Below are 24,000 nucleotides of genomic sequence, written 5' to 3'. Positions count from 1 at the left end.
AAGCTGCCACTTACTCAATCCTTGAAAAACAATTAATTATGAGCCAGCCTTCTGGAAAGGCCTAACCTGTGGAAAATCCTCAAGCAGGTATATAACTAGGTCACTCTTAGGAATAGCTGGTGTGGATACTATCCTCAGGAAAGTTGTCAAAACTATTATTGACAAAATCAATCATTTAGGTCACTGTCCAGGACATCAACCATCAGGGTTACTCTAATGAATACTGGGTATCATGGGGTAGACTTAGGAATACATGCTATTATACTTATAGTCCATAAGGCCTGCAATATGAGGTATAATTAGACCGGGTGCCGATCAAAAATCCAAATGACAAAATCCCGAATGGCAGAATCCCGAAACATTGAAATCCTGAATGTATCGAAATCCCAAATGTTAGAATCGCGAAACATTGAAATCCCGAATGTCGAAACCTCGAAAACCGTATTTTCCAAATTGATTGTTTTGACAAGGTCTGACTGCTTATAAATGTACTGTTTCTTTATCTTCATATATTTCCGTTTTACTCATTATAATCGAATTGGCTGTTGTTACTTTTTAATTTAGAAATTGTGGAATGTTTCGTGTGGTACTTGCGAATAAGTAATTACAGTTGTTTATTTTCCTATTCTCTTCTTTTGTTTTCCTTTCGTTTTATTATGAAATTGGCTGTTGTTACTTTTTTTAATTTAGAAAAATTCGAATGATTTGTGTGGTACTTGCCAATAAGTAATCAAAGTTGTTTGGTTGTTTACTGGGAAATACATTTATTTCCCTTTTCTCTTTTCTTGTTTTGACTTTCCAACATTGTCAGTGTATTCCTATGAGCGTCATGGCAGAATTTTGTGAAATTGTTCCTTCACAAAAAGGACATGCAAAATTCAATGTGCAAGGCTATTTAATGGAAAAAGACAAAATAATAATTTCTACTGGTGTTGCCAGAGCAGAAAATCGCTGAATTGTAACGGGCGAGCAATAAAAAAACTTGCAAATGGACAGCATACTCTTAAAAAATCTGTAGAAGCCTGTCACAGACTATGAGAAAATTTGATAGGAAGTGCTCATGTCGGTGTGTATCACATTATTGAAGAGTTTCAAAAAGGACAGCTGCATGGGGAAAATGAATATGAACGCATTCTCAGAGGAGAACCATACCCTAAAAGAATAAAGCAAATGATTAATCGTGATGAAAGACTTCAAAATACTTTACCATTAATGTTAAATCATCTGCTATACTTTCATTTTTGTATACTAATATTCATTAATAAAGTATTGTTCATCATTTACCAGTAAAGTAAATAGAGAAATCATATTTGGCACAAGTAAGTAGTCACCCATTTCATTTACATGTTTCACAAAGAGTAAACTGGCAAAAACCATTTGTCATGTTAACATACTAGGCGTTTGCATTGTAATATTAAAGTTAAAGAACATCATCTGCATTTATTCCAATATCCATATGCACATGGATTATAGATAAGTTAGATAGTCTATCACCAGTTATAGTTGTTCTGAGATAAGTTTTCAATTTTCTCAATAACGAGAAAGATCGTTCTGCTGTTTCTGTGGTAATTGGTATTGTCAATGTGTGTATATTTAGGGGAAAAAATGTATCACACTTTTGTAAAGTTGATAGCAGTGTTTTTGGTGGGGCATTTATATTTTCTTCCAAAATTCCTGCATATCTCATGTTCACTGAATGCCTTATTTCTGTGTGTAAACATAGCATATATATTTAAAAGATACTCTACATCAGATATGGCTGTAGATGATGAATAAGTCTTAACTAAGATTAAAATATCAAACTTTAACGCTACTGCATTGTGTTGCTGGAATCATCTCTCCAATTCTGTTCTGACATAGACTCTAGGGGAAACGAAAATGTTCATTAACGTTTACGCTGTACAACTGATTTCTTGAAACACGTGACTTTTTTTAGCTCTACATCAAGCTTTTTCTACTGTCTTCGCTTCATTTCATACTATACCAAATGACTGCTTTAAATCAGACTTCTTGTTTCATAACTTGCAGCTCTGCAATAGGCACTATCAATTTTCTGCAGCATGACTGATAACTGGAGTGTCAGATACGATAAATTTCAAAACACACGAGTAAACTATGAAACTAGAATAACATATTGCTTTTTGCAATGTTCATGATTTAGCTGTTGTTTGTATCATTGGCTGATTCATAAAGCCTCAGGAAATCTCTGATAGCTGGTAATAATTTATGAAATGTTAGAATGCATTCATGCCTCTCCACCCATCGAGTGGTGCAAAGAGTTTTAAGAAGAAATTTCTAGGTCTCATCACCGAAGCTTTCTTGCATTAGAAATAATTAGTTTGTAATAAAGCACCTCTATTAGCAGAACGATTGATAACATTTGCGGAGTCATTTATGGGGCCTTATGCATTTCTAATTAATACAATTGAACTAACAGATATTGTAATAAGATTTAAACAGTGCCTACCTGTGTATATACAATGCTCCTTAACACTTGCACGATTTCCGTTTCCGCAATGCTTCGCAATGCATCGTGTCAGTGATTAAAGTCTGTATGCTCAAAAAAAAAAAAAAAAAAAAAAAAAAAAAAAAATACTGTAGAAAAAATAACATAATACCACCAAAGAAATATTGTTTTTATAAAGAAATGTCTGGATGAATGTTCTGTAAAGAAACTTGTGATTAACTGTGCTTTTGCCAGGATTGATTACTGTTACTCTATTTATTACAACCTAAACAAAGTACGACTAGAAAAGTTATAAACAGAGGAGTATGATTAAATGTGTCCCATCCTGAGAAAAGATTATCCCTATACTGACTGAACTATACTGGCTAATTATTAAAGCTAGAATGAATTTTTAGATATACAAAATGACTCAAGTCATAAGAATTGAAGGTACAAAATATTTAAGAGAATGCGACACATCGTGCAACCAACAAATCATGCCGACACGAGAATAGTTACGATTGGTCTCAAGTTATTGAAGACAATGTACACTTCTGCTGTAAGTTCTATAACTTTCATATATGCGGCCCCATGATTATGTAACAAGCCTCCTCCAGACATCCGAAGAACACGTGATATATAAAGGCTTTCAAGAATTTGAAGACTTTTTTATTATTCACGAGATCTTATGGTACCGCGCATTAGACAATTAACGCACATAACGGTATATGTTACTCTAAAGTCTAAATGCTTAAGAAACAGGTTTTTCCGAGTGCGATATGACGAGGAATGCAGCATTATTATCATTATCACCATCATCATCATCATCATCATTATCATTATCATTACCATTATTATTATTATTATTAATATTATTATTATTATTATTATTATTATTATTATTATTATCATCATCATTATTATTATTACTATTAATTATTATTACTATAAAATATTATTATTATTATTATTATTATTATTATTATCATTATTATTAATTATTATTGATTATTATTATCATCATTATCATTATTACGATTATTATTATTATTATTATTATTATTATTATTATTATTATTATTATTATTATTATCATTATTATCATCTTTATTATCATTAATATTATGGAGGAGGTTAACCAGCCTAATGAACCAAACTTGACACTTACAGAGCTGGACTGAATAAATTCTAGGTGGAAAATATATGTTTTAAATCTGAGTGATAAATAGAAATTTAAAATGAAGCCTATGCTTCTTGAAAATATCAAAATATAAAAAAAGATATAAGTACATTTTCTTACTTCACACCGGATAAATGTATCAGTCACTATCAAATTCTAAACAACTGTCATAATAAAGAACTTTCATAAACAAAAGATAAATACATCATATTGAAAAGAGTTGGATAATTTACGGGTGAAAAGTTATATGAAAACTGGCAGCAGGTATAATTACTTTTCCAAAATTAGCCTTGACCGTTTTAATGCCATTTTAATCATAGTTTATCCAGTTATATCCAGAATAATGCGTTAGTGTTTTCATGATGACAATTAGAAGCAGTCTATGCTTTCTCTTTATTTTCATGATCCTGGTGAACATTTTATTTTTATCCTTCGAACAACAAATGCTCTATAAATTTGATATTTGGAAATAAATTGCTAAAACTTAACATAAAAACCTAAGAAGATATACTACCGCAAATAAGAATATTCCAAAGAGGTATTTCTATTTAATGCTAATAAGAAAACAGTAGGATGATAATTATGTTACAAATGAAGAAATAAAGGAACATAGATACCGCGTTAACTCACAAGACAAGACATAATAGTAATAATAATAATAATAATAATAATAATAATAATAATAATAATAATAATAATAATAATAATATATCCCGCCTAACTCAAATAGCTTTAGGAAGCCAAATAAAACAAAAACCGCTATAAATAGCATCTCTATGAAGGAGATGTAGAGAATCTAATTACTTAATAAGGAAGTTAAAAAATAACAAAATGGTAGGAAACCCTTGAAGAAAAAAGACCAAAATATGAGAACCGTCTACCATTATTCGTCTGTAACATACAAGGCTTTATGAAGGGTTCTTAATACCATCCACCAACCGTATGAAACCTCAATATAAAAACTTCTTAAACTCTATTACAAACTTCTCTGGAAGAGCTAATAGGAATGACGTCTTGGAATGAGAGGCAGAAATCAGAAAAGGAAGAGGCGTATAAGAGTTGGATGTACGAGGAAACTTGCTATAAGACTCACTTTCATCATCATTGTAAAGTGTCTTTTCGGAAAGTTTATTTCGAGATGCTCATGAACGACCTTTCATTAGACTGGTTTTCTTTTAGATAATATCGAAGGCACCCACAGCCCTGACCTTAAAAAAGGTTGAATTAAAATGAAATAACAATGGTTACCCCCTTCAAAGGATAGTCAAATCAGCCATTGACCTGACATTCGAATGGTAATGAATACCACCACTTATTTCGAACGGACAGTTAGAATGTATAAAGCACTGCAAGTTCATCCTTCTGGCACCTACTACTTAATGAGATAGTTTGTCCTTAACAAACTACCAAAAGAACATTCTGCCATTAAAACTGTTGAAATGCACAAATATATAAATCACTATAAAAAACAAATTGACCCTATAATAGAATTGATTTAAACAGCACTTGGTAACAAAAAGAAACCACTGACTGGAGATGCCAGAAACGAAATGAGTATAACATCGGAATTAGAACTAGAAATGATAACCGAATATGGTTGTGCTTTTGAATCATTCTCATCCCCCAAGGGTTGATCGCAATCGTGTTCTAAAATATTTGATTGCTTCTCGAGTCAAACACACATAAGAAATGAAATTTCAAGTCAAACACAAAAATAAATGAAAGCTTCAAACACACATAACAAATGAAATCTGGAGTCAAACACAAAAAGAAAGGAGATTTCGATTCAAATGCACATAAGAAATGAGATCTCGAGTCAAACACACATAAGGGGTGAAATTTTTCCTGCCTAAGAGAGAAAGACGAGGAAGAATGCTACTGGGAGCAAGAATACTAACGAGATTGACGAGTTCAACACGGGATGTAAACTTTCGGTTTTATGAAACTTCCGGTGTTACCATTCTATCAACAGAGAAGCATTTGGAAATATTATCCAGTAAACAGACATGGTTTGGCGATGACACATTTGACTACTCCCCTAGGAAAACAGCCGTATTATAAACATGCTATCATTTCGTGACGCATAACCTTGACCGGCTCAAGTGTATCGCATTTCAAGTTACATAAAATATATGATGCAATTCTTACATATTAAAAAACAAAGTGGTTCAGACTGCAGCTTCCTTAACGATTTACTTCAAATGAGAAACTATTACAGGATTAAAAAAAAAAAAAAAAAAAAAAAAAAAAACTATCCTAATACCTTATTAAGGGGTTGTTTTATTCATTTCAGCAAGAGTTTATTGCGGAATATTCTGTCTTGTGGACTGTAATTTGTGTGGGTCCTGGGTATGACGACCAAGGCAATGCCCTTTTTATTAGTCAGTTAAAAGCACTTTCCTTTATCTTACCAGAAGATGTGCAAGACTTGTTTGGATAAAAATAATAAACTCATTATATGTTGCGAAACTGATGGGACAATAAATGGATTTTCTAGTTTATCATGAAAGTACGTGGTTGGTAAGAGTGCATTCTACAGTTCATCTCGTCCGTGCACAGATTTCGGCAACAGTAACTATATCCTGAGATATTGCCATCAAAGAAGCCATATTGAATATCACCTTTTCAGATAGCATTGAATATTACTCTATATCTTACAAAAAAAAAGGCATTGAATAAGAACACAGGCTTAACCATTCAATAATTATGACTTGACTAGTCTATGAGGCCATAAGACGATGATATACATAAACTTGAATCTGATACTGTGTATAATTTATAGATTAAGGAGAGTATGCCTTTTACATGATGATGCTAAAGACGATCTTAAATTTGGGCTCTTGGAAGAAGAAAATGACGCTAGCAGATAGTGAATCAAATTATGAGGAGTAGGCCTATTCAACAGATATTCAATTTCAGTTACCTTTTTATGTATCAACATTATTACTAAGAAAAACATATGAATGATTATAGGGACATGAAAAATGATTCACACACAAAAAAAAAAAATGAAAATCTTATATCTGCCATGTTTCATTAATGCATTATCAATGTTAAATGTTAAACTATGGTTGGAAACTTTCACATTTGCTCGAATTTTATTTCTAATAAAATATACGAAAATTATAATAAAACGTGAAGAATTATATTATCATCAAATATCATATATTACATTTAAATAAAGAATGCCCAACAATCTTCGGTAATTGATAAAATAGTAAACATGTAATTAAAGGCAGCAATTTCACACTATAAATCTATATTGCTAAGATAACTTACAGATGTATACAGTACCATTTTACCATTATCTATCCTAAAGCAGGTCAAGTATTTGTAACAGAAGATAAACATTAAATAGCCAGTATAGATATTCACATACTAATCAGCTGAATGAGATCTCAAATTGTAGTTCGCTCAGCTCTGAAAGAGTCTTTGGTGCGCAAGCTGATATACATACGATTCCTATTAGCACAAATACCTAATCACCAAAAGTAAATATTTACTTAAATAAGCCTACTCCAGCTATTGAAAATAAATTTAGATTTTTCATTTAGTTATTCAAACATAAAGATACACAACTAATAATTATGCCTGTCAATATGTAAACAACTTCATTGCAATACTATAAATTGATTAACATTCATATATTAAAAATATTTTCTTGGCCAGTAAAGAAATCTCAAGTATAATACATTACCTACACTCATCTATACATGTATAAATGTATCCTTTTAATTTAGACGTTTCTTTTAGTAAGGAGTGGATCTAGTTAAAAAATAAATAGCCCATTTTATATTCCCTAAGCTAATTAAAGAAATCAAGAATAAGACCACTATGCAAAAAAGAAAAAAAAAATTCTGCAACGTCAACATAAACCGAAGGAGAGGACTTACCAGTAATGCGAAGAATCGCCTTAAGCATATTACACCATTCACATCTAATTTGTCTCACTGCCATGTTTTCCTGATCTTAGGTGCATCCAACCTTTAAAAGGTTTTCACTCTTTCCTCTAAAACTTTTAATTTTAAAATTTTCTTCCGCAATTTATCTTATTCTATTTTTCCACATGACGAAACTATCACAAAAAAACTTAGCCAATCTTTTTCATTGTATGCTAACATCTTTAGTATCTATAATAATTCTTTCAATTATTCCTACTCTACATAAAAAGTACAATGTAAAGTGTTTAATTAAACTTTCTTTTCCTTTTGCATTAAACTTCTACACATTTCTTCCATAAAGAAGAGTTGGCTCATCAATATCCCTCCACATCCCTACATTGATATCCATGGACAATTAAAATCTTTTACCTATCTTCTTCACACACCATACTCCATTTCTTGCTTCACCTATTCTGTAACACATCTTTTCTCTCATCTCAGATTAATCCATAATACACACTACCAAATATTTATTATTATTATTATTATTATTATTATTATTATTATTATTATTATTATTATTATTATTATTATTATTATTATTATTATTATCACAAGCTAAGAAATAACCCTAATTTGAAAAGCAAGATGCTATACGCCTTAGGGCTCCAACAGGGAAAAATAGCCTAGTGAAGAAAGGAAATAAAAAAAAATAGGAGAGGAGTAATAATTTATCAAAATAAAATATACTAAGAACAGTAGCAACATTAAATTATATTTCATATATAAACTTATAACTTAAAAAAAAAAAAAACGTAGAGAAATAAGATAGAACAGCGTGCCGGAGTGTACCCTCAAGCCAGAAAACTCTAATCCAAGACAGTGGAAGGCCATGATACAGAGGCTATGGCACTACCCACTGCCTCTATGCTTCAACTATCACTATCAATATTCATTGTTATATTTTCTTAGTTGCCATTTACCTTCCTGTCCTTACTTTTCTTCTAATTTACTCTAACCCTTACTTATTTTACTATTTTCTGCATCTTTTCTTCTCTGTTACCAATTAATGCTGCTAATATCATCCATTCCATAATCCACTAAAAACTCAAAGCTTTGCACATAAATTTGTCCTTTCCCTGAGTTCTTGCACTATACCATGCCGTAAAGTATTAAGAAACAACAGAGACATCACACACCTTTAGCTTACACCTAGTTTTACACCAAAACAGTCAGCTCTCTCATCTGCATATTCTAATCATGAAATTTTAAAGTCACTCCCAACTACTTATCTTTTCTGCCATGAAATCTTCATATCCTCCATCCTCATGAAGAGAAATTACCTTGAGGTAATTGTTTGGCTTCATCAGTGAGCATAATTTTCCCGAATGAAGTCTTGTGATGGGCAACAGAGCTCTTAAATTGGGAAATAACATCTCAGTCTGAATCAAATTATCTCTTACATATTTTTTTTTCTATTTCTTATTATTTCATCTTTTATCAACTGTCTCCTATCTTGCTGTCCAATCTCTATTCCTATTTTCCACTTTTCACGGAGGATGTAGTGAAGAGATGGTCTCCTACTCTTTTTAAGGTGAAAAATCTGAAAGTGGATAACAATGCTATTTTTAAAATATTTTCCTCATTTTATCTACCTGACTATACTAAGATTAGACACTTGAACATTGCTGCCAAGAAATTTCAACCAAGAGCAATGTAAAGTTGTGAGTGTAATAACGGAAAATGAGCTAATAGGACATGATGCCGAATACACATACATCAAAAGACTGGAGGCCGAGGCCAAGAAACCCAACGGACAGCAAGCCGAATGGACATGAAGCTGAACGGACAGCAAGCCGAACAGACATGATTCTTTCGTCGATAGCATTTTTTTTTCCCCCAGTGAAATACTGCCTCCCATAAATGCCTGTTCGATTAAAACTTCATTTGTGGCTTGTTCTTTCCTTATAATTCTAAGACTCTTTGGTAATGGGGATGCATTATATTAAGCCTTTTTCTGGGACCCGCATGCCAACCTTCAAGCGAATTGTTAATTCTAGCTAAGTTATCCATAATTCGAGTATGAAGTGACCATAATTCTACATGCCCCGTTGCACAACTCAAAACCATGTTCTCTCAAAATAACTTAGAAATTCGCCTATCTTTCTGTCGATTGTAGGACCTAATTGAGCGAGAAATTTGTCAAATAATACTTTAACATCTAGTGGAGCGAAATCACCCACCTGCAATTGTTTAATGAACTGTGCATTCGCAAGTTCAACATCCCAGTTTTGCAGTCCACCGGCTTGAATGTTACGCCAAATGCATTAGCCAAAATGAAAAGAACAGCCAGAAATTAATGTGCAGGGAGAATATGTTTCAACATTCTTAATTACTGATTTCTCGAAATCTAATGTTATGGAAGTTGGATCTTTCACTTCGCTGATTTTCAGAAAATCAAAAATTTCGTCGTAAGACCATTCCTCATTCTGTCCGTTAGACTTCATGTCTGTTCGGGATGCTGTTCGTTCAGCGTCCTGTCCGTTTGGCTTATTGGCTTCGGCCTCTTGACTTTCGACATAAGTGCATTCGGCATCATGTCCGCATACAGAAAAATATGTTTCTCCTGCGTAAGCTCTACAAAACCTTTAGAAATTGCTTAATAAATATTATTTTTTATCATTGAAAGGGAGTTCATTCTCAAAACTCAAGAGAATGTCCTTAATACAAATTACAACAATCTATTATTGAAATTGTCAGTAATGAACATATCACATTTTGTGCTGCTAGGGGAAAATAAAACTTTTAGGTAGTAGTTCAACTTGTGCTTGTGTCATTTCAATCACCCCTATTTAACTAATAGTTCAGGAACTGCTCATTCTTTTGCTGCTACAATACTTCAGAATCTTGATAACGCCACCTTTTCATCATCAAACCCCTCATATATCAACCATCTGGAGAATTTTATTCACAGAGCTTCATCAGGTATAAATATAGTGAATGATCATAACCTATGAATATTAAGCGATGGTGATACTAGCACATACTTTTTGAACATTTATGGAACATTTTCATCAATATACTTAAATCTATGCTCAACCAATATTGCTGACAGGTTCTATTAAACGTCATAATCCAAATAAAGCTAAATGGGTAAAGTTAAAATTGCATACGTGTCAAAGGCCTTTCTTTCATTATTCACAAGATCATGATTAAACAAATGATCTCTTTGTAAATCTCATAAAAAAAAGTACTTGATAAATCTATGGTTCGGATTAATGCCCAACCAACGAAACACTCAAGTCCAGTGGTTGTCACACAAACTAACCCAACTGAGAAATTAAAAACAAGCAATTGGATAAAATGGAAAGCTTTGATAAAAGATTTTAAAAGTGCAAGTACCGGGTCCCCATTGTCAGGAAGTATAACAAACAAACTAATTGAAATAACCTTAAAAATAAGTGTATTGAAACAGAATCTTATTAACATTTCTGCTAAAATTAGATGAAGCCATAAAAGTCAAGATAGTTTTGTGGCAAAACTATGAGTCTAGTATATCAAAAAATACTTCAATGCAGAAGGTGTAGCAGATATTCAGAATAAATAATGGTTTCTATGGTGGACTCCAAGACATCCATTAATGCATAATGACTATATAGTTCACAATATACAATCATTTCAAATATCATGGGCAAGATATTGAAAACATAAGTATTAGTAATTTGAATCCCCACTTCCGATCCCTCAAAAGAAAAGACGATATTGCATGGAACTTTGATGCTAAAGAAGATATCTACAACAATAAAAGATATACTCAATTCGAGCTTAAATTTGTATTGAAAATTGTTCAACCGCCAGTGGGAAATCTAATACAAATTTCGGCTTGGTAAGATATCAAGCCCATTTAGCTAAGGCCTATCAATTAGAGTATTACAATCATCTTTGGTCAAAGCTTCTACAGTATTTCCAAAGACATGCTAACATGCAACAGTAATACCATTAGCTAAGTTATGGAAAGATCCTACGAATCCAAACAATTATAGACTAACTTAACAAACCAGATGTGTTTCCAAATTAATGAAAACTGTAAATCATAGATTGAATTAGTGTTTACGTTTTAGTAACACTTTACCACCTTTGCAATTTGGATCAAAACAGAACGACCATAGTAGTTGTGACGGCCGAGAGAAAGGTTATGACTCAAAGGCAGGACGCAATCAACTGAGTAACTTTATTAAAGAACACTCTCCTTTATATACAAAACCTCAAGGCAACAGGAAAATACATGTTCGAGAAAATGACAATGTTACATAGGCGACACGCAGACATGTTTGTTCTGGTTCTTTTTAGAGCGAGGGAAGAGCGCAGATACAAGCATAATGTATACAAAATAATTTATGTACGATCGTGTGACACACGGTTGGTACATAGTCGTATATTTTGACATTCTAAAGGCATATGAATACTAAAATCTATACATCAAATTGGTTTTTGATGACACCTTCCTATTTTCATTAGAAATTTTCTTGATGGAAGACCTTCCATACTCATATAGACAATTATTTACTCGGAATCTTTCAACCTTGACGGTGGTTTACCTCATGGTAGTGTTTTAATTGGTACTATATTTACATTGGCCATTAATGACATAGTTGAGTTAAACGCCACAAGCATTTATGTGGACAGCTTTGCGATTCTTCAAAATAATCTTCGTCTCCTGCAAAGAATTCTTAATAATGCTAGTCAAAAAATAAAAAGTTTGGACTGTGTCTGTTACATTCAGATTTTTCACAGAAAATCTCAAGTAACATTATTTTACAAAAATAGCAGATGGAAACAACTCCACGACATACATCTGACTTTGGGTAACACTGATATTAAATTCCAAGATTAGGTAAATTTTTGGAGCTATTATTAAAGTTTTTAAGCACAAATTTAATTAATAAAACAAGAGCTTTTATTTATAGTAATTTTTATCTAATTTGTCTATTATTACTTAGATTTAACTTTTTCTAGAATTCATTCAGTCTAGCTTTGAATGATTCAAGTTCATCTCATTGGGCTGGATAATCTCCTCCCTTTCATAAACAATAAGTAGATTAATTGCCTTCATATTGTCCCTATGACAATTCCATCATACGAGTAATCTCCTTCTGGGACCACGTGTGCCACATATAGCTTTCCCCTTTACTTGAAAATTTCTCATGGCTGTTTCATAACAAACATTAGATCAACTTTACCCTTTCTTGTCTAAACCCATACTATTCTCCCCTTATCAGTTATCAGTTTCTGTTATTTGTTATATTTCTCAGGCCAGAATTTTACCATACACCTCCTATATGTTAATAAAGACTATACCCCTACAGTTGTTACAAGCAATTTCATCATTTCTATCACTATAAAGTGAAACAAATATTCCTCTTATCAGAAATTCAAATCTTTTATAAGTAACTCTCATATAGTATCTAATTTATGACCTCATCAAGCCATGGCCTCTTTCCACGTGTCAAATAATTAATTTCTCTCATTCATTCAACAACCTTAAATTACATTCATCCTTTTCACCGTTGCTTCAATAAGCCCTGTCTATCTTCATAATCCACCTTCAGAATATCATCGAACTTTTTATTCAACTGACCCTAAATTGCATTCATTCTGGTAAACATCTATTGATTTACATCGGTTATTCTAAGATTTATTTATTCTTTGACCATTCGCTTTGATTTTATTTTCTTATAAAACATATTTTAGCCTTTCTAAAGTTCTTTATCACAGTCTCTCCTGTATTTCTGATATTTGCATTTCCCCTCTCTCTCTCTCTCTCTCTCTCTCTCTCTCTCTCTCTCTCTCTCTCTCTCTCTCTCTCTCTCTCTCTCTCTCTCTCTCTCTTTTACTATTTCACACCTTTGCAAAACAACAACAAAAAACATTCCCGAGCAGAACGTCACAGTAATACATCAAACGATATATAGAGAAGAGTTTTTCTCAAATAAACAAAAAATATACATATCAAGGACACAAAACCACAAATATTTCATCAAAGACAAATACATGCCTGAACAAGCTGTACAAAACAAACAATACTGAAAGACAAATGCTGGCCTGAACACCGAAAGAATCTCGAGGAACGCACACATACGAAATGACGGCAGAGTCTTTGGAGTTGAGAGAGGATGATTCGCCTGAATCTTTCTGCCAAACAGATTAGTCTGTTGCCATAACCCTCGGGAAAATAGGGCCAGTTCTCTAGTAGGGTGGGCGGAATCCAGAATCCGCTGATCTTGAAAGTAGTTGAATAAATCGAGGCAATTATACGATGATTATTAATACTGTTACTATCATTACTACTTGCTACAACTCTAGTTGGAAAGGCAGGATGCTATAAGCACAGGGACCCCAACAGGGAAAACAACCCAGTGAGGAAAGGAAATAAGGAAAAATAAAATATTTTAAGAACAGTAACATTAAAATAAATATTTCCGATATTAACTATAAAAAGAGGAAAAGAAATTAAATAGAATAATGTGCCCGAGTTTACCCTTAAACAAGAGAGATCTAAACCCAAGACAGTGGAAGACCATGGTACAGACGCTATGGCACTACAAAAGATTAGAGAACAATGGTTTGATTTTGGAGTGTCCTCCTAGAAGAGCTGCTTACCAAGGTTAATGAATCTCTTCTACCCTTACCATGAGACAAGTAGTCACTGAACAATTACAGTGCAGTAGTTAACTTCTTAGGTGAAGAAGAATTATTGATTGGTAATTTCAGTGTTGTCAGGTGTATGAAGACAGAGGAGAATCTGTAAAGAATAGGCCAGACTATTCGGTATATGTGTAGGTAAAGGGAAAGTGAACCGTAACCAGAGAGAAGGATCCAATGTAGTTCTGTCTGGCCAAAGGACCCCATAACTTTCTAGTGGTAATAACTCAACGGGTGGCTGGTGCCTTACCCAACCTACTACCTACTAAAAAAAAAAAAAAAAATCTAGTGAAGAGGTCCGACCATGTTCCAGGTTAACTGACTATTGTACGTAATTGTCTATGGAAATGAAGAAGATCATAGTGTAGGATGAATATATTTCCATAAAATTAGGTTTATATGAGCATGACGAATAACATGATGAAGCATCATAGGTAGGAAAGGCAGAGGAAGAGTCACTTCAACAGAAGTAAATACCCATAAAAAGAAAAGAAAAGTTAGATACTGATAAATAGGAGAAAATGTATCACTCACGAAATTAAAAAGGAAATAAATATGAGAGAAAGGGAAACGGAAAAATTAAAAAAAGGAAAAAACATTTTCATGATAGAAAAGAAATAGAAGAAAATCACATACTAATTTGGTCACCTTTCGTTTATTTCTTCTCGCATGAAATGCGTTTATTAAAAAAAGAAAAAAATATCTACAAACTGCAGTTTCAATGCGAAATGAATGATTTTCACACACGCTACAATAACATAGAAACGTTTAGTCCAGCAACTTTTAATCAGAAAATATATTCAGAAAACAAATGATCTTGTAAAATACAAGAGCCTGTGTCACAAATTCTTTTTTCCGCGTATGAGGTCACAACAAATATCTGGAAAACCTCTATTCTGGAAAGAACACTGCTCGCAATAAGAGAATGTTCTGAAACGCAAGCAGCAAAACATGTAATAAAATGATATTGGAAATGTAAGAACAATGAAAACAAATGGGATATTGTTTTCCATTTCAATCGAGGATCTCTCTTGCAAACTGCTGAAATGATATGAGACGCGAGAGATCAAAATAAGGATGCTGTGGGCGACTGTGAATTATACCCGGTTTTGTCATCAGGAATAGATGATGAGATGAAAGAAGATGGAAAAGAATAAAAGAGGAGGATAAGGAGACATAGGAAATGGAAAACGCCTCAAGAAGAAAAGGGGAGAAGGATGATAATGAGAAAGCAGAGGACTAAGATGTTGAGAAGACAAATAGAAAAAAAAATGATCATATGATAAAGAGAAATGGTAGAGTGGCTAAGGAGAGGGGTTTAGGGAAGATGGGGCAAGTTAAGCATAAAAAATAAAAAAATAAAAACAATGGTGGGGGAATAAATGTAATGAGAAGGAACGGAGCACAAAAAAAAAGTAAACCCGGTAAAAAGGATCCATAGTAATTACAACAAATAATAATAATACATACATATATTTTACTATACATACATATAATAATAACAACAACAACAACAACAACAACAACAACAATAATAATAATAATAATAATAATAATAATAATAATAATAATAATAATAATAATAATAATAATAATGTTGTTGTTGATGATGATGATGTACCTAGATTTATTATTGATTTTACAGCAAAGATTATGAAAAATAAAAATGCAAGAAAATTTCTTCACATTTCCTGGACGTAAGAAAATTGATTTTAACTAATAATAACCTAGATTAAAATTGGCGCATTTTTCTCTAATGCTTACTCATACAAGGATTTGATAAGCCAGTACTTACTACATCCTAATGGCACAATTTCTGAGTATGGTTGTTTATTGAGGAAAAAATTTCCTTCAAAGAAATTATTAATACCACTTCCATAAAAATGTTTTGCTGCAATCACTTTAGTAATATGAACGTACATTGGAAATATAACAACTTCAACAGTAATGGCTCTTTATCTGCTTGCACTTTGAATAATACTGGCTTGACACAAAATAATGACCTCAAGACCTCTTTTTATCTCTGATGACGCCATTGCTAGGGTGAAGGGTGCCTCGGGTTTGCTGTAAATGTTAAGAAGATATGATGTAGAGATGTCAAAATCTGATTGCCTTTTGATGTCAAACGAGGTTACTCATATTCTAGTGGAGCAGATAACCACATTTTCGGGAGAATCTTTAATTTCCGAAAACAAGCAACAAAATCGGCTCATTCCCTCCTTCGATATTGCTCTTGTGATATATCTTTTTTCCATATGTAGATTCAGAATATAGAACTATGGACTTAATCACTGGCTTCCTTGTACCACCATAACATATGTTAATGCACAACCAGGGCTCACTGGATGGCACTGCTGCCGTAAAATTCAGCATGGGGTTCAGTTACAGCAGAATAATTATTTAGTGCACCTAAATGATTAGTTTAATATTCCAAATGCTGTCTTATAACCTAAATATCAGTTAGCTACTGTAGATCACATGAAGTTTAACATATATATTTAGTTGGATACCCACACCTGAACTGACAGGGGCATTGCATTGTTTTGCATGCAGTTACCCGAAAGGTGTACAGATCAAACGGGATTTAAATGACACTGGATGAATGAATGGGCTAGGTGTACAGTAGGCGATATATTCTTATTCCCAACTTAGTCTTATCCCAACCTTTCACCCTTGATTCACTGAATACAGATATTTACTATACTGTGATACATTGACTACCATTCCCTAAGATGGCAAATACAGATCTAGGACCATCTAAATTCCGGACTGACTGAAGCAAGCGTTGTCTATGGTAGAAGAAGGATGAAGAATTCAAGTTTCCATGCTCAAACAACCACTTAGCTACACTATGATTGTGACTAATATTTCCCTCTCTCGTACAATAAGTTGATGCCTACTGTTCTGAATCTAGCCAGACTTGATGATGATGGTGGTATTGAAGAAACTCTGAGGAGGAACAAGGTGTACTGTATTATCACCAAAGTTGTCGCCTTATGTTCAACGAGATAAAACTGGAGAGATCCAGAAAAAGAAAGGCAGTGTGTTCAGCCATTAGAATGCCAGAACGAGCTGAAAAGGACCATCAATGAAGGCAAAATATTCTCCATGTGTGACGAAGAAGCCCTATCCTCTGAACTCAGACAAACTCTGAGGAGAAACATCATGAATATGACAAATCCTTCATTGATGGAAAACTACTTGTACGTTTCAGCTGTAGATATGCTTCTGCACAGGAGCCAAAATAATATTTTGCATGCTTGATAGACCTACAAGACCTGTCAAATAGAGAAAGGACGTATCTCAGACCCACCAAGTAATTGTAACAGGAATGTGCACCTGAAGAGGATGCCCACCCACGTGCATTTTCTGACCTAGTCACTTATCTAGAGGTTTTACACATTTTACTCGATAATTTATCATTTTTTATAGTCTAAGAATATGCCCAGTTTTGTAGGCCAGGACGACCTCATACTCGTTATACTTTCTTTTTTTTTTTTTTTTTTACTCCAGCTGTGACCCAAATATGGATAGATATCCATAGCAATGTAGTTGAACCGTTAAACAGACCCGCACGACCTCACAATGTAGTTGTTCCAATCCAGTTAATTATTTTATGTCAAATATATAATTCATTAAATTTCTGGACTTCTTTTTCTCCCCTCATGGCGGTTTCCCAATCGGACCCCTTGGCATTCTTCTTTTCCAACTGTGATTGTATAATAATAATAATAATAATAATAATAATAATAATAATAATAATAATAATAATAATAATAATAATAATATAAACCTGTCATTTAAAGTGTTTCAATGGGTAACGTCCGGGAAATGTTGTTCTTTTTATTATTTGCTAGAAGTATTGAATTAAAAGCTCAAGACGACTGGCGAAATCGAATCGAGGCCCTTTACATCCATAGGCGTTGGAGGAGATGATGATGATAACTTGTAACATCATATTAGTCTTCTGCTAGTACAGCGGTAACGTGTTTGCCTAGCATTTGCATGGCAGCAGATCGAGCACAGCCCAGGACCGTGAGTTTAAACTATTTACTGGGGAGCCCGCTGCTGCGGTTGGGCAACACATTGGGGGCTTAGACTTGCCAGGCTGACGTTCTGGTGAACATCTATTCTGATGAAACTGGAACAGAAACTACACATCTTTAACTTTTTAAAAAATATGGTAATGCTGCTATTGTGGCAGTTATTCCCATCTCGAAATTACAAATGAATTGCCTAATTTACTTAATAGCTATTTGGAATGAATCGTTAAGCAATGCAGTTAGGAGACTAAACTTCATAATAGCAAAAGATCATAATTTAACCAATATCGCACCACCCATCCTCTATATTACTCACTTTTCATGGTGAACATTACATATAATGGTCATGAATATCTTGAAACGAATCTGGATGCTACATTGAACTTTACGCATTAAGAAACATTTCTATTATTGCCAAAAGGGAAAGAAATGGTCACACGACCTCTATCCTCTTGGAGTTGACGATTCTAATACTGTAAGGAAAAGTTCTTAATTTTAGAATTTTACGGTAGATATCACTATGCAACTCGATTTCCAAAATCACCGCATCCTCCCTCTGTTAAATTATATAGGCATCATGATCGTTCATTACCTTCGCTGTAAAATCAGTGAAACAGAGTCTATGACAGAGAGAAAGGTCTCCAATACTCCCCAGTTTATGGATATATGAAAAGTCACCATACTTAACATTGAAATTTGGGATATATTTGTCTACTCTTGTTAAATTACGAGTGAATCATTTGTTGATTTTTTTGGAGATATATTTACTTATATGTTCATCTATATTTTTATCTCCTCTTCTCTTCTCTTCCCATGGGGGTTTTCTTTAAGTAAGAACATTTAAGAGATGAAATATCTTAAAAAAGAAAATTTGAGTGGCTTATTCCATATAGACATGAACATACTGCTAACAAAACAAAAGAGTAGTAGTAGTAGTAGGAGTAGTAGTAGTAGTAGTAGTAGTAGTAGTAGTAGTAGTAGTAGTAGTAGTAGTATATGATTTGAATGAATCCAAAAAATTCCAAAAGGTTGAATGATAAAAATGTGAAGTGAAAGCACATTTCTAGCTTTGGTTGTGTAATTAGGGGCATGATTATTTCAATATTAGTGCAGTAGTAACAGAAATGTGAGAGAGAGAGAGAGAGAGAGAGAGAGAGAGAGAGAGAGAGAGAGAGAGAGAGAGAGAGAGAGAGAGAGAGAGACCTAACGCCACAAAAGGTAATCGCCATAATTAAAGGAACTAATTAAATTGCAATCCCCTTTATGTTGCAAGGTCATTGAAAACAAATCATGTTTAATTATTCATTATGACTACCCACTTCATTTTACTTCTAATACAATCTAGGAAAATTTACAGTTTGCACGAAACAAATAACAAGAATCTATTTGAAAAATAATCGATAATTTACATATAGCGTTAACATATTTGTTAATAGAAAATAAGGAATTAGTCCCCACAGTTCAATAACAGTTCTTTACCCAAAAAATTGTATTTCAATTTGTGAGTATAATTTCATTCCGATTTAAAAAACCATAAAATTTTAAAATGGAAATATAGTAAAGCAAAAGATCATTATAATTCGTGAGAACTAGCATGAGATGAGACCAGATAAACTGACAAATGGAAGTGGATACTTCGATCCTTCACCTTAAACTAGTGTACTTTCATAAAGTAGAAATGTATATATTGTTAATCAGCATGCACGTTTCCTATCAGTAGATAGGAAACGCGCATGCATATATATATATGTGTGTGTGTGTGTATAGATATAAATATTTACATATATATATATATATATATATATATATATATATATATATAATATATATATATATATATACCTTTCTATACATATACATACATATATATATATACATATATACCTTTTTATACATATACATACATATATATATATATATATATACCTTTCTATACATATACATACATATATATATATACATATATACCTTTTTATACATATACATACATATATATATACATATATACCTTTTTATACATATACATACATATATATATATATATATATATATACATACCTATTATAAATATACATATATGTGTATATATATGCATATTCTTTATTCATGTATTTTATTTATGCATTTCATTTGTGCTTTAAAGAGGTCCAACTCATAAGGTGAGTTCCTCTCATGTAGATATAAGTTTTGTATGTAAATTACGTAAGAATTTTGAAGTTAATTTCATTGTATTCTTTATTCAAGGGAGTATAATGTAATTTTAGGTTATTTTTAAGATTTAACTTTTAATTCATGTAATTTGTTACATTGTCTTACATAAACTGTTTAAGAGTGCTATATGATCCATACGAGATATGAACAAGGGCTTATGTAAATCTTTTTTATATTTTTATGAGGTATTGCATCATGTTTGTGAGAAAATACGCAATTCTTACATTTGCCACGTGTTTTGAAAGTTTTTTGAAAACACCAGTGTTAGATTTTATCTGTTCATTTATTTCCGAGAACGGTAGGTGGGCGAAGCAGCTGAGAGAGTTGCCTTGAAAGCAATATTCGTCCCAGAATTTTTATCTAGTTGGTAACTTTGCCGTCGCTATGTGCAGGCCCACAAGCTACGAGAATTTAGAATTTCCTTGAAGTAACCAAGTCATATATATGCGCCCTCAGGGATACAAAGTAGCAGAAGAGAAACAGCTGTCCTGTGAAAGAGCCAAAATTCATCCTCTCTCTCTCTCAAAGTGCCTATAATGAGTCCTCTCCAAAGTGATTTTGTGCCCCAACGTAAATTGTGTGTTCAAACGTTCCGGAAGACGTTAAAGGTGATTTTAAATTTATTGTGTTGGGGTGAGTGCTGTATTGTGTAAAACAAGTGATTGTATAATTTTCATAAGTATTTATTTCTTTTGTCTTGGTCTAAGGTTTTATGCAGATTTAATATTTCGAGTCAAGTGATTATACAATTCTCAAAGTGCAACATTTCTTTTGTCTTAATCTAAGTTTGCTCAGACTTAATATTTTGAGTGGTTTATTTTCTTATGTAAATTCTTTCAGAGTGTTGTAATCTTTATAGAATATATTTATTTTTGCAAGGAACGTATTATTTCAATCACCAATGTTTATTTCAGAACTCACTCGTACCCCTGTTAAAGAATTGAAGTAAGATGTTTTTTGAATAGTTCTTAATAATAATTGCCCAGTTTTCTTTTGAGTGTATTTGACAGACCTTCGGATAATCAGTGTTTTCATATATTGCTGTCTGGGAGTTATATAACTGTCTCAGAGCTTGGGTATTAATATTTTCAAGAGTAACAGATTTAATGCAAAAACAAACAGGTGCATTTGGAACTCTGGAGGTTGTGTAGCTTGCTAGCTGTAATATGTATGATATATTTTGGTTCCCAGACACGGGACTATAATAATATAAGAATATATATATATATATATATATATATATATATATATATATATATATAAATACATATATATTTCTTTAAGTACATATATATATATATATATATATATATATATACATATATATATATATATATATATATATATATATATATATGAGCATATAAATATATACAGTATATGGCTTAGAAACTTTGAAATAAGTCCAACGGTGCGTGAGATCCATTGAACAAACTCCAAGAGAAACCATTTCATGTGGAATTGTTGAACCAAGATTCTTGAAGCCATGGCTCTAAAGAATTCCTCCAGGTGTAGCGATGCCAAAAAGTATGAAGAATGTAATATCATCCTTCTAGGGTACATTTCATGAATCCCAGTTTTTCCTTCCCAAAGTTTTCTTTTCCGGGAGAAAGGCGATCTCCTGTGTTTGAAATGCTTATTTAATTAGATTTTTCTTGAATTCTCTTCAACAGATTTCCTTCCTGTGTGAGCTTAAATTCTGTTCATTCGCCATTGCTTTCATCTTGCACATTTCTTCCATACCATATTTGGGATGATATTTTATATCTCATGTAATTTAATTCTCATTAGCATCAACTTACATAATTCCTGTACTTTTCGGTTGCAACGCAAAGTAGAGTTTAAATTGGAAAAAAATATATGTTAATAATTTCCTATTTTACTTTTTCTATGGGGTAATATTCTGGTAAAGAACTTTTCTCTGTTATTTTATTTTAGTGTCGATCCAGTAGGTGAGGGGACTGGGGAAAGGGGAATGTTGCTGACATAATCCCAAAGGAAGAGCTATACTAGACTATCCTCTTGAAATTGTGAAGAATATAGGTGCCAAGGAAAACGTGTAAAAAAATACTATCCAGCCGTTTCTCTTGTACATAAGATTTTCCATACTTCTTACAATATTTTGCATTCAGATCTCCTTTGACTGTACTATCCTATACACAGCACGAGGAATGTACAATATATTTAATTCTACCAGTTTTGTCTCTTTCATCACAAGGCTCAATACTACTCAGAATTCACGACGCTTTAATTCAGCTGGAATGATATTCCTAATCTGGCGGTTGAATCGGTAGAACCTCACAAGTTTAAACTTGTTGCAAATGCTTTTCTGTTGAAAAGGTTAATATAAGGCTAATTAAACAGTTTGCATATGACAGAATTATTTCAACATTGTTACTGATCTTAAAATATTTCTAATCTTAAAATATTTTATAATGCTTATCACTTAGGTCTCATAAATAAATTATTTCTTAATTTCCTTTCCTGACCGAGCTACTTCCCCTGTTGCAGCCCTTGTACTTTTAGCATTATGCTTTTCCAACTAGCGTTGTAGCTTGGTGTGTATCATATCAAATTTTTCTTTTATATACTCCTATTTTTCTCTTTAAATTATTGTTGTTGGCAATGATGATTATCGTTATCATCAGACAAAACAATCAACTTGAGGCAAATATGCATGGCTCAGCTCAATAGTAGTAGTTGCCGGTCACCAGCAGAGCTTGTAATAATCATAACATCTACAGGTGCAAAAAAATATCTCTGAAGCTGTTGACCTTAGACTTTTAGGAAATGTCTTTCCAATCGATCTGCTCGACTTAAGTTCAAGACCCACTAAAGCTCGAAAGTTTCTTGTAGTTTCTACAAACTCACCAACCTTGTGAACTAAGGAGGCTGTTTGGAAGAGGCTATAGGTAAACCTGCTGAGTCGTCAGCTGTCATGGCCTGATCCTTGCTGGTCCAAGCTTGGGTGGAGAGGGGAGTTGGGCAATGATCATATGAGTATAAGGTCATTATCTAGTGTATTATCCTGCTGGGCTAGGGTATTGTCACTGTCCCCTGCCTCTTCCATTCATGATTGACCTTCAAACCTTCAAGAAAACAATATGCAACCAATAGTAGAAAAAAATAATTACCTGAATCTTGTGGCATTGATACCATCTATCACAAGTGACACCCTTCCCAAAATGCATCACTTTGTGGCATCACTAAAAGATTTATTTCATTTGCTAGGAAACAGAGATTTACTCTAGAACATAAGTAATGAAGCTTAAAGCTGCGTGACTGTGTACGTATATACGCATGTGTTAGTGCCTTAAGGCCTGATTTTTTTTTTTTTTTTTTTGCACAAGTTGCTGCAGAAAACAAGGCAGGCAGATGAGTCATGATTTTTTAGCATCAAATTTAATAATATAACATCGACAAGGGTATTAAGAAAGAGTGAAATGACCCAATGGTGAAATGGGCATAAAGAAAATATTGAAAACCAAACCTAATTTCCTTTTCTTTAACCCAGATTCATTGTTTCCATAAAGGAGT

The 24,000-nt window shown here is 32.9% G+C and overlaps 1 protein-coding gene across 2 annotated transcripts in view; it reads right to left on the bottom strand.

The window, feature by feature from the left end:
* Positions 1-24,000, bottom strand: part of LOC137625763 (high affinity cGMP-specific 3',5'-cyclic phosphodiesterase 9A-like) — a 1,119,254-nt gene that overhangs the window by 809,214 nt on the left and 286,040 nt on the right. The gene's annotated exons all lie outside the window — the stretch shown is intronic.

The sequence above is a fragment of the Palaemon carinicauda genome, chromosome 2 (assembly GCF_036898095.1).
Source record: "Palaemon carinicauda isolate YSFRI2023 chromosome 2, ASM3689809v2, whole genome shotgun sequence".
NCBI classification, from domain to species: Eukaryota; Metazoa; Arthropoda; class Malacostraca; order Decapoda; family Palaemonidae; genus Palaemon; species Palaemon carinicauda.
The sequence above is the reverse complement of the archived record's forward strand: the minus strand, read 5'-3'. Positions and strand labels throughout refer to the sequence as shown.